Raw genomic sequence first — 25,259 nt, forward strand, 5'->3', positions numbered from 1 at the left:
TCCGAACCACGTAGCCCCGTATCACTTTCTTGATATACAATATAACTTAGATGATCGAGCATCTGTCCCTAGAAGGCAGTCTTGAATGATGGTGTTGAATATCCAAGCAAAATATAAATCCCAAAACTATAGAGCGAGCCCCAGAGACACACAAACCAAGTTCGGAAGCCAGCGGCTTCTTGCAGAAATGCCTCTGGACTGTGAACTAAGCTACAACCCCAGCCCTGTACCGCCCAGTGAGGGGAAAGGTTTTTGTCCCTCGACTTTTTCTTTTGTCGGAGGGGGCATGGCAACCGCCATCTTTCAGAACCCTTTGAACAAAGCTAAGAGTTTGCAGTGACGGGGTGTGTGGGAAATCTCGGAATTGGGGCCCCATACTGGTGCTGCTCCCAACCCAGATGAGACTTCTAGGGCCACCCACAAATAGCTCCTCCATTTCTGAACAGCCATGATCTCAGAGTCACACAAACCAATTTCAGAACCCAGAGGCTTCTTGCAGAAATCACTCTGGACTTAATTGCTAAAATACCAGGAATCCAAAATCATATGCTATCCATTACAAATAATAGAAAACAAATTATCAAATGATGTCTTTTCAGCAGGTCTGGTTGTTGGGGAAAAATTCTAAATAATAATAGTGGTTTTCTGTCCAAACATTGAATGGAATCAAAGTAAAGAGAGAGTAAAGTGAAAATCACCTGCCACACAGGCAGGTGGGATGGGGGTATACTGGGGTTGTTGGTGGTGAAACATGTGCACTGGTGAAGGGATGGGTGTTTGATCATAGTATGACTGAGACTTAAACCCAAAAGCTTTGTATCTCTTCTCATGGTTATTCAATAAACAATTTAAAAAAAAAGAAAGAAAGAGGTGTAAGAAAACGAAAAAAAATGAGGTCATTGATCTAAGCTGAAGTCAATAGTTCCCATGTCCTCATACACAGAGGATATTTTGGCACAGAGAGAGACACCAGATAAGAATAACACATAAGGGTATAACAAGAAGGAAGTCAACTGACAGCTATATAGAGAGACCTCAGAAAAGAGCAAACCAGCTGTTACCTTGATATCAGTCTCCCAGCTTTCTGAATTGTGAAAAATTAAAATGTATTTTTACTAAAAAAACAGCATGATTTAATTTTTCCAATAATTTTATTCTAGTTAACAATATCATGTGACCAGCAACATAGTAAGTGGATAGGACATTTGTCTTATATACTGGTGACTCCGCCCCTCTCGGAGAGCCCGGCAAGCTACCGAGAGTATCGTGCCCGCACGGCAGAGCCTGGCAAGCTACCTGTGGCGTATTGGATATGCCAAAAACAGTAACAATAAGTCTCACAATGAGAGACGTTACTGGTGCCTGCTCGAGCAAATTGATGACTGGTGACTCAAGTTCAATCCCAGACACTATATATGATAATCCCCTGAGCAATTTAATAAGTGGTTTCTGAGCATAGACCTCAGCACTGATGACTGTGGGTTTACTAAAAATAAAACAAGTAAATAAAATATAATGATTACATAAGGGGTGCTGGGATATATACGAATATACAACCTGAATATACAATGACACAAGTTTAATTTATGGCACCCCAAATCCACTAGAGCATCAATAGTTGCAGTGGCGCAGTCCTGCATGACACTAAACACCTCCTAAAGCACTCGGCACTATGGGATTTCACAGCATCATGGGCTGTCACAGGCTTCCTCAACACTGAATTACCCAAACAGAGTCATATGCCCTTCCTTGAAATGCCAGCCCATTTGAGCAATGCTTAGGGGAAAAAGTAAGAAATAATGCACTAAAATTGACCATATTGGGGCTGGAGAGATAGTACAGAGGGTATGGTACTTACCTTGTTATACGCAGCTGACCCAGGTTCATTCCCAGGCACCATATATGGTCCCTGAGCCCTACCAGAAGTGATACTTGAGCACAGGGCTAGGAGTAATCCAGGAGGAGTCAGCACTATCAGGTGAGGAGTGGCAAAAAACAAAAATTAAAAATATATTTTACCACACATTATAACTCAGTGACAACCAATGTAAGAAAATGTTAAAATTTTAATGAGCTAATTATTGATTTGTCAGTGTTTATTTACATGATTTTAACAGCATGTCAAATGTTCTTATAAATTATTTGTTTTAATCAAATAAAATAGTACCAAAACTGTTTACAAGTTTTATATTTAAAATAGAAATTTTTTTGAAGTTCATGAAGATTTGCAAGTCTTTGCATACGTAAATATATCTCAAAACACTGTAGCTCAATTTATTAAAGACATGCCTGAGATTGTAATGAGTAAATGAAACAATTTTATTGTAGCTAATGATATAAAGAGAGTCTCTTGCCCGCAAGCCTGACTGTCTTCTCCAGGGTTCCTCGGAGGGGATGGGCTCCAGCTTCCCTCCCCACCCCAAGCAGAGCACCCGGCAGCTGAAGACCACCAGAACCTAGCTACAGCCATGCTGAAGGCCTCTTTCCACACGTTTGGACAGGCCTCATGCATGAAGGTACAGGCATAGGAACCCAGGTGTGTGTAATCCCATCAACACCCAACATCCAGAGAGAGATTTAAAAGGAAGCTCTCAGAAGCCATATCTTTAGCCTATTTCTCCCTCTGGGAGAAACTGGCAATCTTCTGAGAGTTTCCTGCCCCCATAGGACAGCCTTGCAAGCTTCCCATGGTGTATTCATATGTAAAATCCAGTAACAGGCTGGATCTCATTCCCCTGACCCTGAAGAGGCCCCAGTGCAACATCGTTAGGAGGGCCGAGTCGAGATAGACTTCTAAAATCTCAGGGAAAGGACGAAATGAGATGTTACTTAGCCCGCCCGAGAAATCGGTGATTAACGGGATTTCGTGATTCGTGATTTCATGAATGATATAAAGTGTCACTCAGTTAGTTATATTCCTCTTGTAATAGCACTGTAGCACTGTCGTCCAGTTGTTCATTGATTTGCTCGAGCAGGCACCAGTAACGTCTCCATTGTGAGACGTTACTGTTTTTGTCATATCAAATAAGCCACGGGTAGCTTGCCTGGCTCTGCCGTGGGGGTGGGATACTCTTGATAGCTTGCTGTACTTTCCAATAGACATGAAGGAATTGAAACCGGGTTGACTCAGTTGAAGGCAAAAGCTCTACCAGCTGTGCTATCACTCCAGTCCATCATGTTGTCTAATGGTAATTATAGGTTACTGAGAGAATAAGTTTAAGGCAATCACTTGTATCACTTGTCATCCTGTTGATCTTCGATTTGCTAGAGTGGGTGCCAATAACATCTCCATTGTCCCTGTCATGTGCTAATGTAGCCCAATGGTATCTGCTTGATCCAGGATCATGAAGAGCCTCAAACCCTTCATTCAGGGTTTTGACGAAGAATTCTGACCATCTCGTAGTGAGCGGCCTCATGGTCTTTTGATATCCCGCCCTTGTAATAAATATAAAAAATATTTGAAGGTAGAGCTTCTAATAAGCACCTGTAAAGTAATGTTATTTTGTGTCTGTTGGAAATTCTTTAATCATTAATGGTTAAGTTTAACAAGCATAAAACTCAGATACTTCAAACACTCAGAAACAACCAAATTGTTATGAAAATGAAGTCCAATAAAGCAATGTTTTGCAAGATCATGGTGCTTAAATTAATTTACTGCTTTCAGAAATTCCTTTAAGATAGAGTATAATATATTAAGTCCTGACAACTGATAATATAAATTGAGCACACAATAAATCATCTTTATTTTACTTAAAAAATAGAATATGTTATAGTACTACTTGGAATTTAGGTCACTTTACCTTGCTTGATTAAATAAATTGATTTTTATGCCATCTAAAGAAATCTCTAGTGTTCGTTAAAATTGCACTGAAAGTTTCATATGATTTGGTTAGTGCAATGAATATAAATTTTAATAGGTCTTATTTGATTATTTACAATTAGTTACATAGCTATCTAATTGGGGTCTCCAATTTGTGGTTAAGTTATATCTTTAGAAAATTTATTTAATACCAAGCTGGAAGTGGGATGTGGTGTAAGGTGAGGAGGGAGAGGATGAATGGGAAGGGACCTTTGGAGAGTGCTGTAAGGATATTGGCACTTCACATTTTTGCTATTGTTAACCATTTCACAGCAATAATACTAATAAATAAAACAAAGAGATTATTCATTTGGAAAGAATCAGAAGAGATCATTTGGTTTGTTGAAATTGTTACTGTCACTGTCATCCTGTTGTGCATTGATTTCCTCCAGCAGGCACCAGTAACGTCTCCATTGTGAGACTTGTTGTTACTGTTTTTGGCATATTGAATACGCCAGGGCTAGCTTGCCAGTCTCTGCTGTGCGGGCAGGATATTCTCAGTAGTTTGCTGGGCTCTCCGAGAGGGGTGGAGGAATCGAACCCAGGTCAGCTACATGCAAGGCAAATGGCCTACCCGCTGAGCGATAACACAGCGGGTAGGGTGTTTGCCTTGCATGGGGACCACCCAGGTTCTATTCCTCTGGCCCTCTCAGAGAGCCCACATAGTCTACATGCCAAAAACAGTAACAACCAGTCTAACAATGGAGATTTTACTGGTGCCCGCTTGAGTAAATCGATGAGCAACGGGATGACAGTGATTGTTGAAATTTGTGTCCTGAAATGAACAAGTGTATTCCCATCTTGTGGTCTCAAGATCCACAATGTAAATCCAATGTAAATTTTCTCAATTTTGATTTTCTGAATATGTACATCAGTTAGAATTGTATAATTAATATTGTACTATATAGTATGAATAAATATAAAAACATTATTATGAAAGAATGTCATACAAACTAAGCATGACAATATTAAAACAATAAATTTAAAGTAGGATTTCAGCAGCTCCAAAAAATACATACAAAATATGTGCGAACATATTTGTTAGAATAACAACTATATCTGTGAACAGCTGTTTACTGTTATAAAACCAAATATTATTTCAGGTAAAATTTGAAATATTTTCTAATCTTAAGAAATGAAGGATAATTTCTTAAACATATTTCAAATTTGCTATGCAAATATAAAAATACGAATAAAACTGTCACAAAAGATATTCAGTTTTAATTAAAAATTATATAAGGGATCAGGGTGATATTGTAGTAGGTATGGCATTTGCCTTGCACACGGCCACTTGGGTTCAATACCCAGAAACCCATAGGTAACCCAAGTATCACAAGGAATGATCCCTGAGTGTAGAGCAGTAGTAACCTCTGAGCATCATGAGGTATTTCCCCAAAATAATATTATAAAAAATAAAATAAGTATGTATTTTAATATTTTTAATTTGCATAACAAAAATCAAAGTATTCATAATTATAATATTAATATACATATTTAAATACAAGTGAATGATTTCTAATTTTGCTTTTTCTTTAAGCAGTTAAAATTTTTAATATGATAAACACTTGATTAATTACATTACTTCCCTAGACTTGTAGGTATTTGAATTGGATGTATGCAATTGGATAGATGCAGATGCATAAATTATGCATGCTTTGGTATTTTGTTATTAATATTGATAAATACATATATATGTATAACTGAAGACAAAATACAAAGATAGAGAAATTTAGTCTATTCATAAAATAAAGCACTACAAATCCTATAGAAGAAGTAGGAAATAAGGAAAGGACAATTAATTGAAGCCATTTAAAATTTGTTACAGAGTTTGCCAAACATGTTCATGAAGAGTAAAAAAACTAGAAATAAAATATAAGAAAGCAAAGTTGAAAAAAACTAAACATTTTCAAGAAGACAGGCACAGACAACACTGTTAAATGGTCTTTATAGCATGATTAGATAAGCACCCAAAGTGTCTGTTACATTTGAAATTTTGCATACAGTTGGGGATCATAACAATATGCCAAGGCATTGAGACAGGGTGCATAAAATAATACACTTTTTGTAAAACATCAAAAATTTTATCTACAATATAATTAATTCTAAAGTCATTTCAATTGGATTCCTATGTTTCAAAATATAAAATGAATATTCAGATTCCAAATAGGGACAAAGAAGTTGAAAACCAGAGTAGTAAGTGTGCATGGATTATTTTTTTCTGTTGTCTCTTGGAATATTTTCCAGACTTTATTTGTCACTTCAAGAGATTGACAAGTGATGTTGGGTTCAGTCAAAATATAAAATTGAAGATATGAAGAGGGTATACTTAATTTCTCTTGATGGTTTATCATGGTGTAAGAGAAATATATTCCTTTTTAGAAAAAACTTAAATTTTCTCTATAGTTATTCATCCTTAATATCTTAATATGCAGATTTTAAAAAAACATAGTCCACAATATAAAAATCAGAAAACAGAACAAAAAAAAGCTATCAGGATCAAGAATAACCTGGAAAAAGATACCAAAATATCATTTCCAAGTTATAAACTTTTTGAAATATTAATAAAATTGCCTGAGGTAGATGTTTTAAAGCTGTTACTAATAAAAACTAGAATAAAAATGATAAAATAATAGGAAACCATGAAAAAAATAAAAATCTTTTTTTAAGTGATAAATTCTAAAATTCAATTATATATACTGATCAATGAAATTAAAAGTTGAAAGTAGACTAAATATAATGAATATTGAATTAATGAGCTAGAATCAAACTTTAAATGGCCATTATATGTCTTCATAAAAACAGAAATCAAACCTGGGTATATTTCCAATGGTAGTGCATTTATATTGCATGTATAAAACTTTGGGTTCAATCATTAGCAGTGCTAAAAATAAAAAAAAATACACCCAAAGTTACTTGAGTAACACTCATATAATACTAAAAACGTGTCACATGTATATACCTGCATTAACATTTTTCATAAAGTTTTTAATTGAACATTTTAAAATTTTATTAGGTTCATTTTTATCAGGTATCAGAATACAAAAACAGGATAGAGATATACGAAAATGTCTTGTAAATGCTCAGAATTGTTGTGTCCATTCAATGTCAAGAACATTTTGGCAGTTGTCCTCACCCAAGCTTGAATTTTCTGGCAACAGATGTTTTGCTCCCAGTACAAAATGCATTATATCACTGCAGCCAAAAGAATTCCTGAACCCCAGTGTCAACACAATCTAGTACTTTAAATCAACAGCAAACCCATAAAGTTAGTCATTATATGTGCTTAGTGATTAGGCATATATAATAGTTTTAATAACTTGAGCAAGTTTATTTTGTTAAAATTTAGAACTGACCAAACATTGAGCTACATATTTTAAAGTATTTTATTTTATTTTATTATTTATTTATTTATGTGTTTATTTTTGCTTTTTTGGGTCACACCTGGTGATGTACAGGGGTTACTCCTGGCTCTGCACTCAGGATTACCCCTGGTGGTGCTCAGGGGACCGTATTGCATGCTGGGAATTGAACCCGGGTTGCCCACATGCAATGCAAATGCCCTACCCACTGTGCTATCTCTCCAGCCCTTAAAGTATTTTAAAATGGTTGTCTATTTTTTAATTCAGTGTTCCACAAATGTAATCCATACTATTTACTCAGACTAAGTAAAGGCCAGTAGTAGAGGGAATGTTTTTCAATTTGGTCCTCACATAATTTTTTTTGTCTTTTTTCCACTGTAAAAAGCCTATGAAAAACATCTCTGATGTTGCCTTAGTAGTAGAGTAGTGGGGATACAATATCTGGAGACCCAAAATTGCAGTGGAATCTTGCTTTAACATGCAGAAACTATACGACCTTAAAAAATCATTTTTACCTTTTTTGGTTCAGCTACTTGTTTGAAAGAGAGAGTATAGTCTAATATATGAAAATAAAGATATGGTGTAGTCCTCATATATTCTTTATGGATACTATTGGGATAAAACTAATTGTATGCATAAAAATTTAGACCATTTAAACAGTAAATACCAGGGAGATGGTGAGATAGTACAGTGCATAGGGCAATTGTCTTATCTAATCTTCACACTTCATATGACCCTGTTTCACCAGGAGTGAGCCCTCAGTGCAGAGTCAAAAGTAAACCCTGAGCACTACAATGTATAATTTCCCACCAAAAAACTAAACAAATAAACAACAATAGATACCACAGAACTACTAGTTCTGATTAATATCCAAGTTTCCTTTGCTCCCTTCATTTATAAAAATCATAAAATCTTTTATTACTTCTCATAATTTTTACTGCACCTATAATATTCATTGTACAAGTACTTAATAGCACTGTAGCACTGTTGTCCCATTGTTCATGGATTTGCTTGAGTGGGCACCAGTAATGTCTCCATTGTGAGACTTGTTACTGTTTTCGGAGTATTGGGCACACCATGGATAGCTTGTCAGACTCTGCTGGGTGGGCGGAATACTCTCAGTAGCTTGCCAGGCTCTCTGAGAGGGATAGAGGAATAGAACCCGGGTCAGGAGAATGCAAGGCAAATGCTCTACCAGCTGTGCTATCGCTACAGTCCAAATACTTAATAAAATAGATTAATTATTTTTCTAGTGATATTCATCCATCAACTTAACAAAATATTCATATCTTTAATAACCACATATTGGTTAAATATCCTTTTTTCTTAGTCTTTTTTTCTCAGATAAAATAAAACATACAGTCTCACAAAAGAACTTATTGATGTGAATAAAAACTTTATCCAATTCTCAATTATAAATTTTATAATTGTACTAAACTTACCAAAAGTAGTTAGGAAAAAAACTACCAAATAGTTAACTTTTGAGGTAAAACATAAAATATGAGTGAGGAGAACATATCAGGCTGCTAAGTAGTATACAGAAGGTAAAAGAGGTGCTTGGAGTCCAGTAATGGTTCTCAAAACATGCAGAAGATTTCTTAGTGGAAATTTAAGGCTAGAGAACATTAAAGATAACTGTAGCAAATACAGGACTCGTTCCCCTGACCCTGAAAAGAGCTTCCAATCGTTGGGAAAAACGAGTAAGGAGAGGCTGCTAAAATCTCAGGGCTGGGACTAATGGAGTTGGTAAATCGATGAACAATGGGATGACAGTGATACAGTGATAGCAAATACCAATACACTCTGACCAATCACTTAGTTAAGCTCAAACTCAGAGATTAATGGCTAGAAGGAAGAAATATTTTCAGGCATCAAACTCACTTTCATCATTACTGATGAATTTGCTTTATTTACTCATTTATGAAATATGTGCCTATCTATCTAGGAATTTTGAAAGTGTTGCTTTCTTCTAAAACTTTAATGTTTTTAATTTTACTGATGTACATTTCATATTGATTTAATGCTTGTATTTGTGTGATGTAGTTAATAAGGCCTATAGTTTCCCATTCAGATGGCAAGATACAAAATAATAATTGGAAATTTCAGTATTTCTCTGTCAGTCATTGATAGAAGACAAACAATGACTGATACAAAATCTATATACAAGTACCAACTGACATTAACTGATTGACATTTCTAGCACTCTTCTTAAAGCAAATATAAAACACATCATTTTCATGTTCACATAAAACACCTTACTGGACAGGATTCCCAGATATAAAACAAAATTTAAAAAAGAATTAAAAGAGAGCGTGGAGTAACAGTACAGTGGGTAAGTCACTTTTCCTGCATATATGGTCAACACAGGTATTATCACTGATACCGCATATGGTTCCTCAAGCACCACCAGGAGTGATTCCAAAGCATGGAATTAGGATTGTGGCATGAAAACAGACAGATATACCCCCCAAGGAAAAAATATGCATAAAAAGTATTATTGACAGTATTCTAAAAATTGTTATCTCAATAAAGTTGTTAAAAATAAGTAAAAATGCAGAAAATCAAATTTTAGGTAGCTAAATAGCAACATAAGAAAAACTTCAGCAATACATTTTTATATCATAAAATAATGAAGTGATTGTGGGATTTTTAAATTTAATATTTATGCAAAACTTAAACTAAAAAAAGCAGAAAGAGAAAAATCATAAAATTAAGAATAGAAATTAGTGGTACTGAAAAAAGAAATAACATACAGAAAATCAGTATTCTAAAAATAAGGATTCTTTTGGAAATCAATTAAATGGAAAACTTTCTAAACAGACCAAACTATCAGATAATAGAGAAGACACAAATTTCTAATAGGAATGAAAACAGGTATGTCACTACAACTCTAGATATTAAAAGGATAATAAAGACAGTCGGTATTTTGCCTGCATTAATTGAAAGGTTAGGGTTAATTAGGTTTACTTTTGCCTTTATTAATTATATTAACTGCACTGCATTTTGCAAGGAAGCAACCTTTAAATACATCAACAAAATATGAATTAGCAGAAGATTTTATTTTATTTGCCAAGAATAGTTCATTGGTTTAGAAAATCATAACACTGAAATCAATGCTGACATCTTAGATTCCAGTACAACACCTAAGTATCTTTCTGCTTTTGTAGCTATTCCATCAACAAAGTTATGCATAGTATTACAAGGACATTGCTTCATTATATTGTCTATGTATTGTCATGTCTAAACATTTTTAAATTGAAATGTTTATTACTAAAGATGTCTTTGTTATGTTTTCTTTATTTTTTTGTTTCTGTACTGATTTTGAATGTGTCCATACATACTTGTATATGCAACATGGTTGTATATACATGTATATGTAAAATATGAAAAACCATTTTGCAGTTACTTTAGGGAAAAATTTGGATACTAAAGTATATGTGATAAAAATGTAAGTACAATAGCCTAGAATTAATATTTAGAAACTTAAAAATGTTATGTTGTTAAATATATGTTTGAAATTACTTTAGTGCAATGTAAAATTTAAAATTTAGAATGTCTTGCATTACAGATGTAGAAAGAGACAGCAATGGAGAAAAGATTAAGTGTAGGTCAAATGATTTAAATTATATTAGCCCATAAAGATTTAACAGAATTATTCTAAACATCGTTTCATTATATACTTAATAAGACACACTCTCTAATTATTTTATCTATTGTCATCTCTACAAGATAATGTTTTTTGGCTTGCTTTTGGACTACACCCAGCAGTGCTAAGGTCAGTCTTTTCTCTTGGGTTTGTTCTCAGGGATCACTCCTGGTGTACTCTGAGGACCGTATGTAGTGCCAGGGATCAAACTATAGTTGGTTGTTCATAAGGCAACTGCCTTACCCCTTCATTATCTCTTTCAGTCCTAGATAGTATGTGTTTATGAACAGTTATTTCCCAGATAAACTACTGTTTCTACAATTCGACAAAGTTCTAAAGGTACATGTAGGGATTGGACATAGAGGATAAGCAAGAAGTTGGTATATGTTAATTAATTTAATCATTACCTGCACTTCTGAGTATAGAGTCTGACATAGACACAGTATGCAGAATGGTGATGGACAGGGAAAGGGTTGATGAAGGGGAGAGAAAGGAGGAATTTTATAGAACGCACAACGCAGCTGTCTTCTTTTTTGCTACTTTTCTTTATCTTTGACTTTAAGATTTCAGAAAAAGAATGAATAAGGGATCCCAGCCAAACATAACAGATGACTTGACTTTGACCTTTGAAAAAGTCATGCTTTAAGTAATAGTTGTGACTTGTGGGATAAATTACTTTGGCAATAGAGGGTAAGTACCCCCATGTGCAGATAAGGCTAAAGTCACTGTTATACCATTTTATTATGTCTTGATTTTCTGTACACCAAGGCTTCAGAGCCATGCACATTTCACTCCTAACAGAAACAGCAAGAAACTTCTTATCTCTGGTTTTCAGATGAGGAAACTCAAGCAGGAGGTTATATTACTTGAGTAAGATCAGTCAAGAAATCAGCAGGTTGCAAACAAACATCAGATCTCCTGAAGTCAAAACTTCTGTTCCAAAAAGACTTGTTACTGAATCATGCAGAAATCTAATAATTGAATGGGAGTATCATTGAATTTATTTTCCTGTATTTTGGTCACTAAACTCTATATGTATGAAGCAACAGTCTTTGTAGAAACTAATATGACTAAAAATATATTTACTTTATAATATTAAATAGCACAAATAACACTCCAAAAACACCTTCTTAAGTTATGTGAAAGTTGCTTGGGCATACCTACTCTAATAAAAAAATATTTTTCTTAATTCAACATTAGCTACAAATGTAAAATTTCTTTAATAATTTCAATTATTTTTATCTGAAATATTTAATACATAATAAACACACATGACAAAGAAAGGATTCACTCTTAAGACAATAGGCCATAATTATTTAGGATGGGAATGTGTAATATTTCACGGTAAGGTTCTCATTCTCAAAATATTAGAGCTTCAAATTATGGAAAAATCATTATCAAGGATCATCAAAGGGTCAGGGATGTGACTCAAATGATAGAGCACATGCTTTGTATGTATAAGTACCTAGATCCAATATGGTAGCATAGGCCCACAACTCCTCACACTACCATGACAAATAAAATTTGGTCTGCAATAAGCTCAATGTTGCATTAAGTCTCCAGACTCTTGCACAGTGAGAAAGAACACATGAGTAGCTAAGCACCCATACTGACCTGGGAACAGTGAATTAAGGGTTTGGGGAAAACAATCTACATGGAGTTCAAGAAGAGTACTGAACAGAAGAGAAAAGCTGAGTGAGAGAGAATTCTAGAGATCTCTAAACAGTTGCTCTCAAGATTCCAGCTGAGAACTGCTAGAGCATATGCTAAAGGAAACAGTCTAAAGCTAGGAGGATGGATCTTATCAAAATATTAGATATAACAGTGTCTCACAGAAGAGTCTTAATTGCAAATAAGGAAGAATTAACCCTGAATTCATTTTTACTCTATTTTTTTGCTGTTTTTTGGGGGGTCACACACAGTGATGCACAGGGGTTACTCCTGGCTCATGCACTCAGGAATTTTTCCTGGTGGTGCTTGGGGGACCATATGGGATGCTGGGAATCGAACCCGGCTTGGCCACATGCAAGGCAAATGCCCTACCCGATGTGCTATCCTTCCAGCCCCATTCATTTTTACTCTAGTTCAACCCACTTAACAAGCAAGAACCAAAAGATCAAACATTTCTATATAATTAGAGCATATATATCATTAATATAGAGCATATTTATTATAATAAAAGAAAAATATATAGAATTTTAAGTGGTAAAATTGATACCAAGGCATCTAATACAATATTAGTAGACATTAAACAATGGGAAATAAGATTTATAACATTAAAAAAGGTGAAATAAAAACAAATGATTTAGATATAATTTGCCATCAAGGTTATTAGAAGATTATTATAACTGTATCACACATTTTCATAAAACTAAATAGGAATAATGTAGAAAGATCCAGATAAAACTGGGGGAGAGAGAGAGGGAGAGAGAGAGAGAGAGAGAGAGAGAGAGAGAATACCTCCTTATGGGACTAATGGCAGATTGCATATTGCAGAAGAAAAGACAAATGGATTTGAAAATAGGACAAAAGAAATAATCAGAAATAATGTAGAAAATAAAAAGAGACTTGAAAAGGGGGATGCATAAGTGATGTGGGACAGCTTCAAGTTGCCTATATACATATACTACTCCAAAAGAAGTAGAGAAAACAGCATCTTTAATGAAACAATATCTGAATATTCTCTAAACTTGGTAAAACCTATGAAACCTAAAGATCCAGAAATCTTACCTAATTTTTTAGGTACCTTTTTTTTTCCCTAAACGTTAAAAAAATCACATCACTGTCAAATCTTATAGAATTAATGATGCAAGTAAAAATATATAAACAGCTAGATTGAAAAAAGAAATACAATAAGGGGCTGGAGCGATAGCACAGCGGGTAGGGCGTTTGCCTTGCACGCGGCCGACCCGGGTTCGAATCCCAGCATCCCATATGGTCCCCTGAGCACGGCCAGGGGTGATTCCTGAGTGCAGAGCCAGGAGTAACCCCTGTGCATCGCCAGGTGTGACCCAAAAAGCCAAAAAAAAAAAAATACAATAAAATGAGGATGAAATTTGATCATAGAAGCAATGAAAATAATATAGAGGAAATAATGTTAAAACACTGAAATAAAATATACCTGCTATCCTAAATATTTTCAGAGAGAAAATAATGAATTACATACATATAACTAATATTCAGAAGAGCATGCATTTCTAGTTAACATCTGAAGTTAAAGGCGATTGTACATTGTTCTCAACGTCCTATACAAAATTATTTTCAAAATTAAATTTTTATACAAACTTTTAGTTTGAGGAATAAAATTAAAATTTTTCAGTTATATAAAAAATATCTCAAAAGCTTTACTCTTTATGCTCTCTGTCACAGGAATTCATAATTTTCATATTATAAGATAATCTTCCAAAAAATAAAAGTTGTATTCAGGAAACATAACAACATAGTAAAAATATAAGAGAAAATTCCAGGATTTTAAAAAGTTCTAGAGAATGTGTACTGGAAATATATAAGTATATATATATAGTATATATATCAGTATATATCAGTATATCTGTATATCAGTCTCCAAAATATATGTACACATATACATATATATGGATAATTATTTTTGAAATTAAGAAATACAATTAGAGACTTTGGAGTTAAATTGTAAGAAAGCACATAAGTTAAGTTTGCTAGTTACTAATTTCAGTGGAAAGATAAAGTTATAAAAGTAATAGTGGCATTATCATAATAAACTACCTTGCTCATCTATAAATAAGATTTGAAGTCATAATGTGATCACTTATTATTAATTTAACAAAATGATTATATAATCACCTTGGGAAGATGTAATTACTTATAGACAGTGTAAGAATGTTAAATATGTGCAAGCCATATTATCATAACTAACATTTTAATAATGATAAAATATGACTGTTATACATTATTATAGATCATTTTGAGAGAAACAGCTCAAATAGTGGAAAATGTTTACTTCTGAAGCTGTACTGACCTTTCAAATTACATAATACCCATGTTCTTATGAGCTCTATGCTATTGGTCAAACAATCTTGAAAATTCTAGTCAACATCTTTTCATTTGAGTTTTGTAAGTTAAGTCTAATGGGACAAGAGAACCTTGTGTATAAGCAGCAGGGAGAACCGTTTTTGTGTTTCCATCTTCCATTGCTTATGTAGATGTATCCCCATGGACTCATTGTGCATTCAGGCTGTGTGAGAAATCAGCATCATTCAAAGTTAGTAAAAGAAATGTGACTCAAGTGATAGAACATATGTGTTTGATGTGACAGACCTGAAGTTTCATCCCAGTACCTCATGCTAAGGCCCTCACCTTTACAACCTGAGCTACTTCTCCCAAACACTACCTGGTGTGCCTTGGCACCCCTGAGCACTGCTATGGCCCTCAAATCAATAATAATGATAATAAAATTTTAAAAGAGAAGTATATGTATTATGTCTTTGCCCAAGATAGTGGAAATGAGATTGTCCCGAGTAATTGAGTCACATATACTATAAATATACCATAAGTATACACATATACTATATTTGGAGAACCTGGCAATCTACCACCTGCAAAGCAGAGCCTAGCAAGCTCCCCGTGGCATATTCAATATGCCAAAAACAGTAATAAGTCTCACAATGGAGACGTTACTGGTGTCCGCTCAAACAAATTGATGAGCAACGAGACCACAGTGCTACAGTGCTATACTATAAATGAAAACCCAGATGGAAAGGAATAGGAAAATCAGAAGCAGAGAGAATTTTAAGGATGTGCTTATATATCAAGAGCTGAAATTGAGTCAACTTTGTCAACCAGGTCAATATTGTACAAAAGATCCACTCTGATAAGAAATTATGTAATTTTCTTATACAATCCCAGATATACAAATGTGTAATTTCTCCAATTCCATATGCAAGCTAAATATTTTTACATTTACATCTAGTACTATCATAAAGAGGGACTGCAAGATTCATACTAATCCTTAAAGTTTCCTTTTTTGTATGGAAGAGAAAGACAAGAGATAGTTACATTCATATGGAAATGTGACAGCTAAAACAAACTGGCCAAAAACAACAGCAAAACTAACTTCTGGATAACTAAATTTGTAGAACACATACCTACCATGTGTGAGGTCTGGAATTTGAACCTTAGCACCAAATTCCACCCTCTAGCTTCACACCACTGTGTTAAGCATTGCTGGGGATGACTCCTAGTGAAACAAAAAAAATAACACAACAAATCAAAACACCTATTAGACTCAGCGAAACTATCCTGGTTGTTATTAGATGGAAGGAAAGTAGGATTGGAAAAATGAGTAGAGAGTTCTTTGGTCTTCAGGTGGAAAGATGGATTTGAAAATGCAGTGGTGGAGATGCTGACAATTATAGTTACAGAGATGTGAAGTTAAAATTGAGTTCTACAATATTGTAAGCAAATGATGAAATAATAAATAAGTTTTAACTTTTTTCACTTAAAAAGACATTATATAATGTACAAAATTAAACATCATAGTTGTAGGTGGGAATAGAGGCACATAAGAATGAAAAACAAACCCTTCATATTTTAATAGTTCTAATGACTTTTTCCCTGTTCTTAGAACACAAGTTTTCATATTTTTATTTTGTTCATATCTTCTGAGGATGTAATGCTTCAGGCATTAATATTTGAGCTGTGTGAGAGGTTGGGAAATGGGGACATTTGTTTTCAAATAATCTCATTACAATGCTTAATGAAAAATGTGCATTGCTTTGTTGGAAATTTTTCACAACGTAAAATGATAATAGTGTTATGGTGGAAACGGAGAGAGGAGGGGAGTGAAACCAGGTAAAGTGAATACAATGGTCATTTTAAATCTCACCAGCCTTTTGGTTGCCAGCCAGATAAATAATGGAAATGGCTAAGGGGAAGAGAGTAATTCTTTTTTTTTCTTCTTTTGGGTCACACCTGGCGATGCACAGGGGTTACTCCTGGCTTTGCACTCAGGAATTTCTCCTGGTGGTGCTCAGGGGACCATATGGGATGCTGGGATTCGAACCGTGGTGGGCAGCATGCAAGGCAAACTCCCTACCTGCTGTGCTATCACTCCAGCCCCAGAGAGAGTAATTCTTGAAAGAGGAACACAGGTCAAGTAATTTCCTCTTTGACCCTCTCACCTGTGCTCAGAAAATAACAGGGCAAGCAGCAAGCAGCATCTTTTTACCTGTGTAGAACCAAGAGAACAACAGAGAATCAAAGTCATAAGGAGCTCAGGGAACTACAGCCTTTACAGGCCAGGCTAGGAGCCCCACAGATGACAAACTATCTGCAACAGACAGAACAGCAGGGGACAGAACGAAAGACACTCACTGGAAAGAGATAAATAGGGAGGGAAGAAGACAAGCAACCATGTATACAACAAAACAGAGAGAGAGACTCTTCCCTCAGAGAGGGCCCTCTAACCTCCTTAGTCCCCACAAGGAAGAAATGAATGCCACAGACATCAGTATTGCATGCTAAATATTTATAAAGAGCTCAAGGTTTCACAGTAGGAGTTAACTCAAATTGCACTGAGAATCAATATAGATCCAGTTCACCTTCTTAAGAGGATAAAATAATTCAAATGGCAGAGAAACATATGCAAATGAAGCAGTGGTAAATTTGAGGTACCAAAGTTAGTATATAAAGCAATAATGGAACTAGACAATGAATTGGGGAGCCTTACTGGGCCAAATATGAAAGTTCTATGATGTTGAGTCTGAGGTTTATGTTGGAGAAGCCACTGAAGAGTTGTTAAACTGATACACTTATGCACTATTGAAGGAAAACCTTCCAGGGGCAGTTATATATTTTGAGAACAAACTTTTTCTAATAATCACAATACAGAATGATAATCAGAAAATAAGATGTATGCATAAATTAGTGAAAAAATGCCAGGGTCAGGATTTTTATTACATGTGTATATATGTAATATGTATAATATACATGTGTATATATGTATTAAAATGATGGGGATTATATCAAAGTGCTTAGGTTTATCATAATTGTTCTCATATGAAGATTGAAAGAACTCTGTATATTTTAGAAGCATGTTTTCCATAAGTAATTACTTTCACTTTTCCTTTATAGCACATTGTTTTAGTCTAATTATTTTGTAAAAAAACAGTGAGAAAAAGCATTCATGTATTTCGCCCACACACCATTTTAAGTTCAGCTACTGAAGAGAGACTTTATTTCAGTTATATAAATATCTTAAACTTTTCTTTAATTCACCATTTCTTAAATACAATGGTATCTGTACCTGGGAGGCAGGGGACAGCAGAGAATTATCCAGTTCTTCTGAGTAAATAATTCAAAACCAGATGACTTTAATATCCACAGAGACGAATTTGCAGAGCAAAGCTACTTTTGTTTTCTGGTAATGGAAGATTCATACAATTGTCTCTGGGGTACTGAAGAACAGCAATGATGTTCCTAACAATATGCCAACATTTATTTAAAATGTGTTACAATTTTGAAATAATGAAAATAGTGTAAGTTGCAAATATAAAATAAATATATAGCAAAATTGCAAAGTTGAGGATTTTTCTCTCATTTAGTAAATGACAAAACATCTTTCTGATCAAGTAGATTCTGTTGACAGGGAGATTTTTTGCAGCAGTTGGAATCTCTTATCTTGAAATTACAACACGGAAAATGTATTTATAAAAATCTCTTTGAGTGTCTACTTTGCAGTACCATATACCTTTAGGATCTAAAGTATGTAAAAACATGTAAGATAAACTGATACAATGCAGTATTTATTTTAAAAAGGTAATTTGTTTCTCTTTCTCAATTGTGCTGGGGTGTTTGAAAGATACCCAGTGTGCACAGACATAGAAGGAGACAGGACTAGGGCTGTCCTCCGGGTTTCACTGAATCTGGGAGTAGAACCTAAGGCCTCAGTGTAAGACAGACATGTGCTCCAACTCATAAGTCACACATCCCTTACTAGACATGGTGTATTATTGCCATTGTTAGTAGTAAGCATCACAATCTCATATCAAATAATATTCCCCTTTCAGATGTCAAAACAATTTTATGTGATTGTAATTTATCTTAAAACAATGCTGCACTTTTCTTGCACAATTCTGACTTGGTTCCACCCCTAGGTACTGCCAGGAACGACCCCTAAGCACTGAGTCAGGAGTAAGCTCTGAACATTGCTTGCTGTGACCCCAAAACCCAATCCCCCATCTCACCCCACCCACTGCTCCACCAACACACACACACACACACACACACACACACACACACACACACAGAGTTTAGCTTAAAAGGTTCACTTGTAAATTCAGTCTTGAAAAATAATTGAAAATATAAAAAGGAAACTGCACATCATCTACTGTGAGTTTCAAAATAAAGCACAGGGGCACAGCCCGCGTGTGTGGGACTTTAGTTTTCAGTGGCTGAGAACCACCCACCCATGGCCACAGATGAATGAAGATAGGGAAATGGAGAAGCAGGGGCCCAGGCTGTTGGTAGTCAGTTTATTTCTCTCTCCTCCCCAGCATAGTTCTATCTCTCCCTTAAGGCACAATTGTCATCGTTAACTTTGGTTTTAGCCCCAGTCATCATAGTCCCATCATCCTAGCTTCCTAGTAGACCTCAAAGTCCTTTCCTTCTTTATCTTCTTCCTAGTCTTGTAATCTCATACTCCTTTCTTTCCCCGGCAGCATAGTTATCGAGAAACCATGAAGGGTGGGGTACACATAGGTAGGGTTGACATTGTCATAACAAGAAGCAGAGGTAAAGCTACATCTTCAGGAGAAGTTCTAAGAAATTAACTTAAACTCTGAACATTAAGTTAGAGCTTTGCTCAAAAAGCTCTAACTTTATAGAGTAAAGTTTAAAACACTCATCTGAGTGTTCAGCACTCCAGATTACTTGGAGATCCGGTCCAGGGCAGGATTCCATGCAGGGTGTATTGCTTTCTCCTTTCCTCAGCTACTAATCCATTTAAACCATCATAGTAAATTTACTTCCTATAATATTTCTAGTCATTTTGTATGAACACAGTAAGAGATATATTAAGCATAAAGGTTGTCTCTTCCTGGGGACATCTCGCTATATTCCAGACCACAGCCCTCAGCCCAGGTTAGTCTTTCCTAACCCCAGCTGGGTCCTTATTCAGTTACTTCCATTTGAGTCATGACAGAGTTTGCTCCGTGACCATGCTCTTAACTTATACTTTTGATGCTTAGCTTGTCCTCTTTCAATGCCAGGATAGGTTATAGCTTGCCCTGGGTCCATCTAGTCCCTTCATCGGGATTCTGATTTTGGAGTCCTAGGAACTAAGGGCAACTGAAACTTAAGTAAATATGGATGCCAAGGAGTAAATTTTATTTGGAGTCAATTAAATCCCATGCTATAAAGCATGTGTCTATACAAAAAGGCCGTTGCTAAACCATGCAAGTGATATATAGGAAAGAGAAAACCAATATAGCATTATTGGCACTTGATGTAATTAGGTGTGCCTCAGGGGCACTCTTGTGGGAGTGGCTCAATAAATCTAAGCTCCATGTGGGAGGAGCAAGGACAACCTAATGTTACCCAACAATCTACCAAAAAACTGGCTGAAAGAAGATAGAAAAAAAAAAAAAACCTTTTTATGACAGAAAGAATTCCTAAGGTGAAATGGTTGGTAGCTTGTTAAATTTCAGTAGTTTTAAGGGAAAAAAAACAAATTAATCAAATTTTAGCCATTTTTTAAGGTGATGTTTCTCTTAGAATTCATTACCTTAATTGGAAAAGTATTAAGTTTTGCAAACTTTTACCTACAGATAGAGCATGGTAGTTTAAGTTAGTCCATCAAAAACAGTTCAATGTAATTTTAAGATTATAAAATTATTTTAGAATATTTTGATTTTTTTTAGAAAGAGGAATCTTTAAATTCAGACAAAGGATTATAGTAATCTATATTTTAGAACAAGTATGTTAGAGCTGAAAGTTGTTCTCGAAGCCAGTGATATTAGTAATTTGGGGAGTGAATTCTTTAGTGCAGTTGTTTTCTTCCTTCCTGGTCTATAACATCATTTCTAATGATGGCCTGCTGAGAAATAAGGTATTAGGAATGATAAAAATCAAAGCCCCATAACTAGGCTTCTGGTTTTAAATTTAAATGCTTATTTAGGGGAAAAAGATCATTTAAAAGTCAACAGTAACACACTACATAAAAGATAAAAGATGCAATGAAACATTTTTTCTAATTCATGTGTCCTTTTATTTTGTTATAATGGGATGATAGCTGTGCTTATAGGCGAGGCCACATCAGATAGTGTCCTGGGCACAAGGTCACCCCCACATTTTAAAATATATAGAAATAACTACAGATATTTAATGATTGTACATGAAGAGCTTTGCACTGTAGAATTTTCAATACAATCTACAAAATTTTCAGAGCTGTCAAAGGGAATATTTAATGAAATTGGAAATTCCTAAAATTTTTATCTTTTGGTTTTGTTTGGGGGCCACTGCTGGTGATGTTCTGGGCTTACTCCTGACTCTGCAATCAGGGATGACACTTGGTGGGATTGGGGGGAACCATGGGGGGTTAAGGATTGAACCTGGCTTGACTATGAGCAAGGCAAGAGTTTTACCTGCTCAACTATCTCTCCAGCCCTAGATCTATGATTCTTTGATAGGGTTAGCAAGATAATTATGATGCATAAACCCTTGGGTAAGCATGTATACTTGGCTTTTATGCTGCTATATCAAGAATTATGGGAAACCTTGGAATGCCATTTCTTTGTTTACTTTCATAATCCATATATTAATCTTTCTTTTTGGCTTTTAAGGATTTATTTTGTAGCCCAGTTGATTTTTTAAAAAATATTTTGACCATCTTAGATACACTAGCTCCTATGGAACCACATTTTCAGAAGTATGGTTAAATTGCTAAATTGTCTTATTTTCACAAGCCAAAGATGGTGAGTGGAAAATGCCAATTTCTTGATTTGAAGGTGATTTTGGGAAAATTTTTTAGTGTAAACATTACGTACAATATACTCTTGTTCAACCATACTCCACACAATCTGTTCACCAGTTCTTTTTCTTTAAATCTCATCTCTAAGGCTTCTGTTTCTTTCTTTTGTGTGATTAAATCTCCTGTTGAAAACCATTTATTTTTCTTTGGATGATAAAGTGCTTGTGGAAAGAAATTGGGCTGCATTAACATATCTACTCTTCTATGTATTGGAAGAATCTTATAACCTACAATAAAATGTCAAAAATATCATAGAAACATTATAATATTTACTGTACAAAATATTCCTATACCTCAAGCTTGCTATTAAAATGTACTAAGTACTATTTCATTATATTGGAAACTTCATGAATATATGAAAATATAAATTAATATGGTCCAGAATGTACATATATAGAGGCATTTCTCTAGAATATTTGGTGGGAGGGTGTTCATAAGCAATGCTCAAGATTCTGGACACACTCCCAGTAGTATTTGGACAACCCAGCTGGCTGCTTAAAATTAAAGACTGAGGATGTAGAGATGCTCAAGCTCTGCTGTACTGAGCAACACCAAGGCCATGCTTGTGGTACTTAGGGGTCACTGTGTCTATAAGCAGCATTGCTGTGGCCTTCCACAACTATATTTGGCAGTGCTCTGGGGACACTATAGCCTTGAGTATCGTAGATACAGCCCAGTTCTCTCTACTTGGACCCATGTAAAACATTTTTAGTTTTAAAATTTAAAACATAAGATAGTCGTCTCTCTCAATGAGAATCAGCTCAGAATATTAACAATTATACACATATTTGACTGCTGTCATGAATGACACCTAGAGAGAAAGATTTACCTTTGTTCTCCATGCTATGAGTTACTGAGATTGGGAGGAAAACATCACATATTTGTTTGTTTTGGACAAATATTGGTCTAATTCATCCCAGGAATGTGTATAGCCTGGTGCCTTTTAGAGTTACAAACTCTTTGAAAGTGCTACTGCCAGAGTAATAGCAACATCATCTAAAAGACTTTGTAATTTTTAATCTGTTGCTTTCACATTATAAATGTGTTTGTTTTTCACAGTGTCCTAGGATACTATTGGCATCTTTATTAGAGAATGGAGAAACTGAGGCAAAAAAAATCTTGGTAAATTTTATGAAGTGGGAAGAGAAATTGAGTCAGACATGCTAAGTGCAGCCGATGCTTATAGCTGCTATACTCTTTAACTCTTATCTATATGTTGACACTACCACATGGATGGCTTACTTAATCTAGTGTATCTATACTTGCGATTTATTAGTTTATTCAGGTTGCTTCAACAAAATAGCATAGACTTAGTAATACCACAGACTTAAAGATAATCAAAATTTGTTTCTCATAATTCCGGAGAACAGAGTCCATGATCAAGTTGTCAATGAAGATGCATCCTGTAGATTGTTTTTCTTGCTGGCTCATAGCTACTACATTGTCACAATTTTTCTTTCTTATTGATGAGAGGAATTATATCTCTGAAGCATATTTTATAGGAGGACTAATCTCATTCACAATACCTCTTTATTCAGGATTTAACCACTTCCTAAATATCTCTCCTCCAAATACCATTATCTTTAGAGGCAAGTTTTCAAATAATGAATTAGCGTAAAATAGACATTCAGAATATAATTTTTATCAGGGTCTTATTTTTAAACAAATTACTCATTTAAAGTTTTTTTTTCAATTCAAGGTAACACTGATTTACAAGATTGTACATGTTTATATGTTTTAGAGGAATTATATTCTCATACCATACTCCCACCAATAAAGGCTAATATACATCAGTTACATCAGTCCACAGAGTTGGAGTGATAGCACAGCGGGTAGGGAATTTGCCTTGCACGTGGCCAACTGGGGTTCGATTCCACCATCCCTCTTGGAGAATCCAGCAAGCTACCGAGAGTATTCTACCCACACAGCAGAGTCTAACAGCTACCCGTGGCATAGTTGACATGCCAAAAACAGTAACAACAAGTCTCACAATGGAGATGTTACTGGTGCCTGCTAGAGCAAATCAATGAACAAATGGATGACAGTGCTACAGTGCTACATCATTCCACTGGTATTTGTGCTATCAAAGCAAGAACTACATTGGTTCATTGGTATGTCTTTAAACATTCAACCTACTCTAGCCCATTTTAATAAACTCAGACCTGTGGTTATAGTCCAAGTAAAACTTTTCATTGGAATTGTCTTTTTTTTTTTTTAATGTATATATCACATGTGACTGAGGTAGGTCACCTGGTACTTTTTTTTTCTTCTTTTAGGCTTATTTTGTTTAAAACTTATCTTTATGTCTCAGCAAATGGAAAATCCCATCTGTTCTTGTAGATGAGATTATCTGGTCTATTTACTCATCTTTCATCAAATACTTAGGTTGTTTCCAATAAGTGCTGTGAACATATATGTGCATATGTTTTTTGACAAATGCTTTTAGTTTTCTGTAGGTATGCCCTTATAAATGAAAATGATCAACTGGTAGATTGTTGAATTATTGTTAAAAGCTTTTTAGGCTTAACTTTTGTCCTTGCTCCTCCTGCAGGGAGATTAGATTTATTGAGTTACATCCATCACAGTGCTCCTGAGGCACACCTAATTTCATCAGGCATTCCCAATCCTCTCTGTTTATCTTTAACCTGTCATTTATGCTCTTTTCCCCCTATCTGTTAGTTACCTATATCGACAAATCAGACTCTGTAACTTGTAAAGTCAAATAGTTCTGAGGACTCTGGATTTTGTATAACTGTTTCTTTTGCATAATAATTTCTTTTGTTTTAGAGCATGTTGTGTGAATACCCTTGTGGTTGGAGTTGCTGAGACAAGGAATGTGGAAGAAATGTATGTCATGGAGGGCCTAGGCTCTCTCTGACACTTAGACAATGGTATAGAGCCCCATGATCTCCTTTTATTGATCATGGTACCTCTAAAGGGCGCATACAGTGACATTCCTTCATTCAAAGGCATCAAAAGAAGTTACAGGAAGAACATTGAGACAGGGAAAGGTATTGTTTCCTTCTACCTGCCGGTTTGTAGCCTGGAGCGGGGGTGAGGGGGTGGGGGGGGTGGGAGATACAAAACCAAAATGAAACCTTTCTTGGGCTATAGGCACTTGGATTTACATCCCAAAGACAAGGCTGTGCTGCCACCTAAAATATACACTTCAAATACATACTGGGCAGGCACTTGAAATCTACATCCCAAAGACTAGGCTGGGTCAAGGTCTACAATTTACAGTGTCAAAGATCAGGCCTGGCTAACACCTGAGATCTGCATGTCAAAAACCAGCCAGGCTTCTGTGAGAAAAGGAACACTGCCCCTTACAAGATACTGGAATTATTTTTTCTGAAGACAGCTTGAAGAGGGAAAATGTTCCTGTCTGTAGTA

This window comes from Sorex araneus, chromosome 2 (genome assembly GCF_027595985.1).
Source record: "Sorex araneus isolate mSorAra2 chromosome 2, mSorAra2.pri, whole genome shotgun sequence".
NCBI classification, from domain to species: domain Eukaryota; kingdom Metazoa; phylum Chordata; class Mammalia; order Eulipotyphla; family Soricidae; genus Sorex; species Sorex araneus.